General features: G+C 43.1%; 1 protein-coding gene across 2 annotated transcripts in view; it reads left to right on the top strand.

Moving 5' to 3' along the window:
* The first annotated feature begins 1098 nt into the window (after positions 1–1098).
* The window catches only part of ABCA1 (ATP binding cassette subfamily A member 1), a 136239-nt gene continuing 126927 nt past the window's right edge, over positions 1099–10410 (top strand). For both annotated transcript variants that reach the window (XM_023510515.1, XM_003785197.3), the window contains exon 1: positions 1099–1419. The gene's annotated coding sequence lies outside the window, so the exon portion shown is untranslated. The remainder of the gene's footprint in view (positions 1420–10410) is intronic.

The following is a 10410-nucleotide window of genomic DNA, read 5'->3' as shown; positions in this document are numbered from 1 at the left end:
GAGGTGGCCTACTGACTGTAGTGTGGAGGGGGCTTGTGCAGCTGGACGTCCACATGCAGGCAGTGGAAATTCTTGAATATGATGGAGTTGGAGGATGTGAAGAGAAGCCGGTTGAGTGTAGCTCTCTTAATCCATGTTTTTGCCAAAATCCAGGTCCACCTGTGAGGAGTCTAACGGGAACCTGTCCTTCAAGGTTGCTACAAAGGTATCTTTGTCAAGATAGGAAACATTTATTTTACGTTTTATTGGCTTGATTTAATACCTAAATATTTAGACATACAGTTTGTGGACTTCCATTTGTACTCTTGCCTCTGCCACTCAGATATTTTGGGAGATCTTGCTTGTGCCTGCCAAAGCCAAAGGCAAAGCCCAGGGAGAGAAGCAGAAGCACAGCGGCTTTATACTTCACACCACTGCGATTCTTTAGCTATGCTTTGCAAATCTATACAAGCTAAAGTACAAGTCCTGTGCGTTTATCACAAGGATGCTGACCAATATAATGAAAACAAAAGGGAGGCTGGTCCACTTTGTTCTGTTTTGTTGTTGTTTGTTTGCGGCCTCCCTCTTCCCAATTTGTGAAGCAAAGGAGGGAGATGTTCTTTACCGGTCCTCTGAGGGCTCTGGGGTCCTGGCTGGGAATCTCAAGGTTTGTGGTGGAGAAACAAAACCAGCCCGCTATGGAGGGGACTGTCCACCCTCCGTCACCCCAGATCTTTGAAAGGAAAGAAAGACAAAAAAGAGCTGGCGTCTTGAGGGTTTCAGTCTTAAACTCTCCCCCATCCCTCCAACTGAGTAAACTAACAATAGAAAAAAAAAAAAAACCTGCAGCAAAGCAGAGTTTAGATAAAGTGCTCTGCATAGTGCCTTTGGCTGCCGGGAACTTGAGTCTCGGGCCAGCCCCAAGCCCGGCGTTTCCCGCTCGGGCAGGGGGAGGGGACTGAGGACCCCGCGACCCCGCCGCGGCCCTCCTACCATCCAGCTTCCAGTCCCCTGTCCGGAGGGAGCGGCTGGACGTCGCCCGTTTAAGGGGCGGGCCGCGGCTCCACGTGCTTTCTGCTGAGTGACTGAACTACATAAACAGAGGCCGGGAGGGGGCGGGGAGGAGGGAGAGAACAGGCTCTGACCGATAGTAACCCCTGCGCTCAGTGCAGCCGAATCTATAAAAGGAACTAGTCTCGGCAAAAAACCCGTAATTCCGAGGGAGACTGAGTGGGGCCAGGACCCGCCGAGCCGGGCGGACACCTCTCTCCCCGGGCGTGGGTGTGCAGGGCAAGGGGGCGCCGCAGGGCCCGCACCGCCAGGGCTAATTTCTCGGGGCGCTTTGCTCCCTGTTTTTTTGTCCCACTTTTCCCTCTCCCCTTTTCGAGAAAGGGCTTGTCAAGGGAGGGAAAGAGACGCAAACATAAAAGTGGAAATCAGGTAAGAAGCTCTCCAGGGACTTGGTTATTGTTTTGCCTCGGGGTCGAGGAGGTTTGGGAAGCCTTGTTTCGTGTACTTCGGTCGGGATCCCCACATCCTCACATCTTGCAGCACGAACGTGGCGGGGGAACGTGTAAATGGGGCGAGGAGGTCCTCAGAGGAGCTCTGGCGACCGCGGGTCGCGGGTGCGCTCGGGGTTCGCCCGGCTGTGGAGCCCTGGAAGCATCTCTGGGCGTGGAGAGCCGGGCGCAGACCTGGGGCGCGACGGGGTCGGGGGCTCCTGGGATTGCTGCCGGGGTGGAGAGAGTGGCAGGTCCAGCGTGGAGCCCTTCCCTTTGTTCGGAATCGCCTGAGCCGGCTGGAAACCCCTCTGGTGGCGGGTCGGCCGGCGCCCACCGGGACAAATGCCGGTCCTGAGCGCTAGATTTTTAAGAAGCTGATCTGAGTTGGGCTCTGACCTGGGAATCGGCTCCATGAGCCCTGGGACTGGAGCGACGCATCTTTGCTCCCCTCAAAACTCGAGTAGGAGTATTGCCCAACGGGGTCTGTTGTGCTATTGCCCGGTGGGCTTTGTTTCACCTGGGGGTCCTGCCTACAGTCTCCGTGCGCTGGTGACCCTGACGCAGCCTGGGGACGAATTTTGGTTCTTTTAAAAACAAGACTTAGGAGACCGTGTGGAGACCGGGCGTTGGGGTGCCCGTTCCGTCCCCCATCTTCCTGCCCTTTGCTGTGCGTCTCTTGGGGCAGCTTCAGGCTGGGCACGGATGGGGAAGCTGGGGCGAGGTGGTGCAGCGGAATGACCGAGAGTAACCCCGGCGGGTGGTGCAGAACTCGGAGCTCCGCGTCTGGGCCGGGCTCTGCCGCGAGCGCGGGAGGGGGGCGGGGCGTGGGCTGTGGGTGGCCCCGGGAGACTGGCCCGCAGCGCCTCCTGGCCGGGTGACCTAGGAATCGGCCTGGTGGCGGGACTGAGGCCGGGCTCTGCAAAGCGTCGTCGCTTACCGTTTTGACTGAATCTGGCGAAAGTCTAGTGATTGCCTACTAGGAGGAACCCTGGGGGTTCAGTTGAAAGTCAGCCTCCTGGCTGACTTTGGTTAACTTGTTTTCTGACTCCTAGGCCATTGCTACATTAGAAAAGATTCTTAGGGAGTTGGCTGGTGCTGATCTTTTCAAACAAAAGTCAAACACAAACTGAGAAAGAACTTAATTTCTCCTGTGTTTCAGCCTGTTTTTCTCATACCTACACAAAACTAATGGAGGCTTTCTGTCGTTCATTCAATTTCTTGGGAAACTTCTCCCAAATCAAAGAAAGTGTGGAAGCATGGAAAATATTCCCGAGTAGAACCTCTACAGATAGTGTAATGATTTTCACATACAAAATTTCCATTGTGGGGTGGCGCCTGTGGCTTAAAGGAATAGAGCGCTAGCCCCATATGCCCAGAGGTGGCAGGTTCAAACCCAGTCCCGGCCAAAAACTGCCAAAAAAAAAAAAAAAAAAAAAGAAACAAAATTTCCATTGTTGGCCAGTTTTCCAGTCATAAACCGTTTTTGGTTTATCATTAATCATAAACCATTAACTTATGATAGGGATTTTTGGGAAAACATTGGATACACAGAGCGAATCAGTATTTACTTGAAACAAGTAGAATCAGGCAGACCAGGGGAGAGGGTTTCCAGCTTTGATGATGTGCACAGTTCATTTAAGGGACAAGAATTGCTACTGTAGTCAGAGTAATCCACCAGTCCCTCCAAAGTCACCAGGATGGCGCCCCATCATATCTGACTGTGATGTGGACACCTGCGATGTGTTGTCTCCTCTACAGATAAACATTTGAAATCTCAATGCTTATAAATATTTCTACTGACGTCTAAATAAAGCCCTATAATAGACCATGGCATTGTGATTTAAAGCATTTTTACAGTTCTTGTGAAACAGTGCATGAATCTAGGCTTGTAAAAGTATGATCAGGGCTTGGTTATTTTCAAACTCTGCTGAAGGAGGTCCCAATGCAAATGTTACTAAAAATAAGTGAAATTGAATGAAACTCCACAACTCAGCTTTTCCTTATCTTCTATAGTACTTACTAGATGTGGAGAGAAGTTGGAATATTTTTCTATTTAACTTTTTAATCTTCTTTCCCATATACTAGGATGCTCAGGCTACATGTCTAGGGACTGCAAATCAAGAAGATCTTTCCTAAAATAGTTAAATGGACATTGCTTCAGACCAGTGTGTTTCAAACTTTTCTAATCCTATGAGGCACACTTTAATCTATAGTTAAACTTCCATGGCACATTTAAATTATGTTCTTTAAAAATTTTCATGGCACACCTAAGATCCTCTCATGGCACAGTGTGCTGTGGCATACAGGTTGAAAACCACTGCCTTAGACTTTTAAATTATCAACCTTTTGGCTCTCTAGAAAATACTAAAATACATGTGGTTTTTGCATTTCTATAATGCCCTTAAATTCAAATATAGTTTTATTTACTATCTAGATACTAAAGAACTGATACAGTTATCATGCTTGTGATAACTGTATCACAGCGTCAGATTTCAGAACAGGGGTGTCCAACCTGTGGTCCAACAAGCATTCAGAATGATCTTTTAAATTTTATTTACTCATGCTGGGAGAAAGCCTACTATTAAGACCATCTTTATGCCTGCATATGGAAGTAACAATGAGTGTCCAAAACTATTGTAATGTTTAATAGATACATACATAGCACTATGTGCCAAGCATTATTCTAAATGCTTTTCAAATACTAATTTTTATCCTCTCAGAAAACTCATTTATTATCCTATTTTATAGATTAAGAAATTGAGAGGCTAACTAATGTTTTCCTGGCCACACATCTTGCAAATGACAGAACTGAGATTTGAACCCAGAGATTAAGCTTACGCTAAGCAATGAGGTGGTACGTTTCAACTGCTGTGGACAGGGAGCTTTCCAAGGTTGCTCACTCTATTCTGTATATATATCTGCTATAGTCCTTATTATAATCTACCGCCTTGTATTGTATTTCTCATGTTGCTTTGAGTGGGCCAGCCAAATTGTCTTTAGCTTGTTGAGACCTTGGTTGCGTAGGGATTGCAACATCGTGGAAAGAACAGACAAAATTTACTCAACTCTATTTTTAAAATATTCTTTATTTTAAATGAAAACTAAATTGTTGTTGACTGTACTAAAGACTATATTTTATACTATAAAAACTGTACTGGAGACTCTAGTTATTTGTGAGTAGATATGTGATCTTGAAATGTTTTCTGTGTGATCTGTAGAAAATGAAATGAAAATACAGCATTTGACTATGAAAATACAAGGAGCAAAAGAAAAAGGGAAGAGAAATATTTTCTCTGTGAATACAAACTTTGGTGAATTTTTTATTGTTTATAATATAATGATTCTTGGTTGTTCTATCCTTGTGTCGTGGACCTTTTGATATCAGCTATTTCTCTATTACTGCTGCGACTGTGTAGAAATCAAATTTAGCCTTTTCTTAAGGTGTATTTCTCTGAAAATTAAATACAGTTTCAAAGTCTGCCTTATGAAAGTGAAGTAGGATGAAAACTGTTTTTCTTATTAATTGCTGTAACAAATTAGAAATAAACTCTTAGAAAACACCTTTTAGTAAAAAGTTACATTTACTGTTGACTTACCATATGCTGGACATTGTTTTAAGCATTTTACATGTAATAATTCATTCTCACAAGAACCACATGAGATGGGCTCTGTTATTATCTTTATAGATGAGGAGGAAACTGAGGTATAGACAGCAGCTAGATGGTTATGGAGTTTGTAAACAGTGGAGCTGAAGTTGCATTCCAGGCAATTTGGCATCCCTGAGTTTACCAACCTCAGGGTATAGATTTCATTATACTACCAAAAATGTGCCTTCTAGCAAAAGGCAGAAAGTGTTTCCCTCATTCATTTGAACAGTTCCTTGACTAAGTAGTCTGCAGAGATGATACATTAATTTAAGTTGTACATAGAGAGATGCATTTTTGAAATACGAAAACAGAGAATGTGAATCTTAGGTAAAATTGTTTTCAGATAGGGCCTTCAGTTACCCTGTATTCCATTAAGATCATAAACTTTGCTTCGTTAAAGCAATGAAATCAAATCTCCCTAACAATGGAGGAGCATCAGATTTGATTCCTGAAACAAAATATAGTTTGAAATCTGTCTTTTTCCATTTTGAAAAAAATATTGGTAATAGACTCTTTAGCTTTTGCAGACCTACTTTAAGACAGGATTTAAATGCTACCCTCCACACAAAGCTCTCCTGGATCTGCTCCTCCCTCTCAATACTAGTTAATAATAATTATCTCTTTTTCACTCCCATAAGATGAATTACAGCACTCTTCATGTCATGTATTTAATTTTGTTTTTTTTTTTTACAATTAACAGTTATTTGTCTTTCTGTTGAGCATATATTTCTCTAGAGGGAGGTCTTTGATTCATTCCCCCTAGGCCTTAGTTCATCCCCTTTAATATAGGGGTTTAATAAATGCTGACTTTGAACAAATTCCAGAAAGAGTGTGGAGACTTTACGTTTGCTTCCTGTTTTCTAAAACACTACTTAAGATGAATGGGGTAATCATGGAAAAGCATTAGAAATAGAATTATGTGAGAAATAACTATAGTTAAGACTAGGTTTATGACAGATTGGAACTTTCAGTGCAGACTTACATTATTTAGGCCAGATTATGTTTCGTGGAACAAACAATTCTGTTTCTTCCAGTTTCATTTCCGCTTTTGAGACAGCTGTGATTTGAGAAAAAGCTCTAGTCTGTGACATTCCACATTCAAGGAGACTTTGAGCTGTACACTAATTTATTTGTATTGGTAAGAATGAGGTAACGCAGTAATTAAAAGATTTAAACACTTTTTTAAAAAACAAAGTAACCTTATATGCATTGAATCTGTTTTTTTGTTTTGTTTTTGGTGTTTATTTAAAGATCTGCAGTGTTTTCTATGCAAAAGCCAATTTCCAAGAAGCACTTGGAAGACAAAGCATTTTATCTGGCTGGTCTTGAAGTCAAGATGTTTTATGATAACTGGAATTTAGGGAGATTTTCTAGTAGGTCATTCATTTATAAAAGACTGCTTTGAAGCTACATTTAGAGTATTTATTTAGTTTTTCCTAAATAACTAAATGGAATGTGTTAGTATCAGAACATCTTGAAATATAGGTGCAGGAAGAATGGGGACCGAAGACCCCATTCTAGGAAGGGAAAACACCCCCAGAAAAAGAGGAAAACTAAACAGTAAGCTGAGTGAGTCAGAACAAAGAAAAGTCAGCCAGTTTACATTTAAGCTAGCCATTGCTAGCAAGCTTCCTGCCTCCAAAGTCTAGCCTGTTGGAGAAACAGCTTACAAATAGCCCTGCTGGGTCTGTGAGCACTGTGAGGAAAAATGGCTATAGAGGAGACTATGGCAAAGACCTGGAAAGATACATTAACTGGGTGTTTCCTGCCTAGTAAACAGGTGAAGCAGATACCCATTGTGGAGATTTGCATTTGCCCGGGGCAGAGATCAAGGGAGAAGCTCAAGCCCTGAGATGCGGGCAGAAGAGCTTATATCCCTTATCCTCTGTGGTGGTGATGGGAGGAGAATTTCTCCCTCCAACCTCCCACTTATTCCTCAGAGGAGATTAATGCCGGTAGCATTTTACTCCACAGTGAACTAGTGGAGTTTAACACCTCCCTAGAAAGCTGTGTGTGTGATTTCAAGCGGGAGGCTCTCCCAATACAAGGCTCAGATTTCAGATTTCTCAAGGCTACTCAAATCCTTAAATAATAACAATAGGCAGGCGGCGCCTGTGGCTCAGTGGGTAGGGTGCCAGCCCCATATACCAAGGGTGGCAGGTTCGACCCGGCCCTGGCCAAACTGCAACAAAAAAATAGCCGGGCGTTGTGGTGGGTGCCTGTAGTCCCAGCTACTTGGGAGGCTGAGGCAAGAGAATCACCTAAGCCCAGGAGTTGGAGGTTGCTGTGAGCTGTGTGATGCCGTGCATTCTACCAAGGGGCAATAAAGTGAGACTCTGTCTCAAAAAATAATAATAATTATAATAATAACAGTAGGAGCTGATATGCTCACTCAGAGAAACTGGTGGCGTCTTTGTTCCCTCTCTTACCTTACCATCTGGGCAAATAGACTTCAATAAAAGCAGAGTGCGCAAACACTCTGGGCCATTACCAGAATCCCACAAACGGGCAATGGACCTCTGAGTTCCCACCATTAATTCTATTCTGTGTCTCATGTTTTTCTTTTCTTTTCTTTTTTTTTTCTTTTTTTTTGAGACAAAGCCTCAAGCTGTGCCCCTGGGTAGAGTGCCGTGGCATTACAGCTCACAGCAACTTCCAACTCCTGGGCTCAAGCGAGTCTCCTGCCTCCGCCTCCCAAGTAGCTGGGACCACAGGCGCCCGCCACAACGCCCGGCTATTTTTTGGTTGCAGCCGTCATTGTTGTTTGGCGGGTCCGGCTGGGGATTTGAACCCGCCACCTTAGGTGTACGTGGCTGGCGCCTTAGCCGGTTGAGCTATAGGCGCCGAGCCTCATGTTTTTCTTTACCATCATTTCTAACCTTGTATATCTTTAGTCAGTTGCTGCCAGTTCCACAGGTCTTAGGAGACCCTGCCCCTGGGATGGGACCCCACCAATAGGTGCAAATGTTAATGAAAACAACATGAATATCAGAGTTGAATTAACATTTAGTGGAATTCCGGTCCTGTCACTAATGAATATTTGACATTAGGCAAGGTGCCAAATTTCTCTTTGCCTTAGTTTCCTAGTCTATGAAAGAGGTAGTTATGTTATGTATAATGTAAAGCATATAAGTAATGATTGGCATATAGTGCTATGAATTTCATGATAGTGTTTCCAGTGATTTTAGTTTACTTCCACTTCAAATTGTTTTTATTCCAGGTTACTTGATATACCAGACATGCAAAAAAATAGATGATGACGATGGCAATTATTGAATTAGTTTCTACTCTTATAATAGATCACTAATTCATATTACTATTCAGGCTTGGAACAATTAGATTTTAGTTCATATTCTTTCCATGTATACATATAATTATCGGTGATTATTATTTTAGGGGCAGGACTCATTGACTTCTTTGAGAATACATTGAAAACCAGTCTGGGCGCGGTGGCTCATGCCTGTAATCCTAACACTCTGGGAAGCTGAGGTGGTGGATTGCCTGAGCTCACAGGTTCAAGACCAGCCTGAGCCAGAGCTAGACCTGATCTCTAAAAATAGCTGGGTGTTGTGGAGGGCACCTGTAGTCTCAGCTACTTGAGAGGCTGAGGCAAGAGAATCACTTAAGCCCAAGAGTTTGAGGTTACTGTGAGCTGTGATGCCATGGCACTCTATTGAGGGCAACGAAGTAAGACTCTGTCTCAAAAAAAAAAAAAAAAAAAAAAAAAGAATACATTGAAGCCAGAAAAATACATATGGGCTCATATAATCCAAATTTTACATATAATTACAGGATGTTCATGAATGTCCCCAAACCCACTAAGAAGCCATATGATCTTTGGAAAAGTCATTATACTTTTGTGAGATTTAGGTTGTTGGTCTATGAAATGAAACCATGTGCCCTTTAAAGAGCCCTTCAAGCTTTTATGTCCTCTAACTCCAGATCTGTGTTTAGGAGAAAGGGCGAAATTTTGATTAAAGCCACATAGAGATGTGGTGTGAAGGATGTGCTGAGCATTGGTGTGACAGACCACGTGGGTTTTGAGGGGCAAGGGGGAAACTTCCAGAGAGTGCAACAGAGCCTTCCTGATAAGAGTGATGATGGAAGAAAGGAAAAAGTTGGGAGGAAAGGAAGATAGAGAAGAGAAAGCTATTGAAATTTCCTATTTATCTTCCTTGGGTGGATGAAGACTTGAACCAGAATGGGATTCTCCTTTGAAATGCGAAGGAAGGAGGTTTGATTTAATTCAATAACTTTCAAATAGAACAAACATGATTTCTTGTCTTGGACTCACCATTTAGAAAATCTCTCTGAAGTAAAGTTCATTTGAACTCTCCATCCTGGAGATCTCCATTTTGGATATAGATTTTGATTCTTATTGTGGAATCCTCTGGAGCCAATATGTGATCAAAAGAAAAGCTAATAAACACCTAGGATTCATTGATCCCCCAAGAAAGGAACACCAGTGCTCATCCTATGAAGAGAGCTGGACTGTGCCTCTTAAGAATATTCTTAGATGTCTTGGAAGACCTTTGGGGGTAGACATAAAGCTTTCTAAAGCATTGTCCCGAATGCTTTTAGAAAGGGCTGGAAGGAAGAAAGAAGAAAGGGGAAAAAACGCAATAGGTTTCAGGTCCTGATGTGGGAGGAGGAGTTGCTGCTGAGAACATGTTTAGGTGTCATGTTTCTGCCATATTCTTGCTTTGCAAAATTCTTACAGGGTGCCAGGTTGGGAATAATTGGTTTTGCCAAGAATTAAGCCAAGCTTATTTTCTTGAAGAAGCAAGTCCTTGAGGGATGGTAGCTTGAAATCGATTGGATCTGGTATTTAGATGATTTGAGATTGACATAAAGGCAATACTGATGCAAGCAAAAGCTTTCCCTGGAGAGGTCGAGAGAAAGTGAAGGCCCCAATCGATAAGCTCACATGCAGACTCTTCTCCACTTCCCAATGCAGGGCTTGAGGTGGAGATGGCAGGATTTACTTTAGGTGGGGTTAGGCTGATCTCTAGTACTGTGAGAGAAATGGTAGAGGAAGATACAATATTTACAACAACAAAATATGTATTAATATATATTTCAGAATTAAATCTGCTAATATGCACACAGTGCTATTAAACTGAAATTCATTTGTTCAGCAGATAAACACCATGTGCCATGTGATGTAGGATACAAGGTGCTGAACAAATGTCAGAGGACTTTCAGGAACAGCCATCATTAATGATCTCTTTGCTACCCCAGCGAGAATGGCCCACATCACAAAATCTCAAAACCGCAGATAC

This window comes from Otolemur garnettii, unplaced genomic scaffold, assembly GCF_000181295.1.
Source record: "Otolemur garnettii isolate 467f Iridium unplaced genomic scaffold, OtoGar3 scaffold00014, whole genome shotgun sequence".
Lineage (NCBI taxonomy): Eukaryota > Metazoa > Chordata > Mammalia > Primates > Galagidae > Otolemur > Otolemur garnettii.
This window is presented reverse-complemented; position numbering and strand designations above follow the sequence as displayed.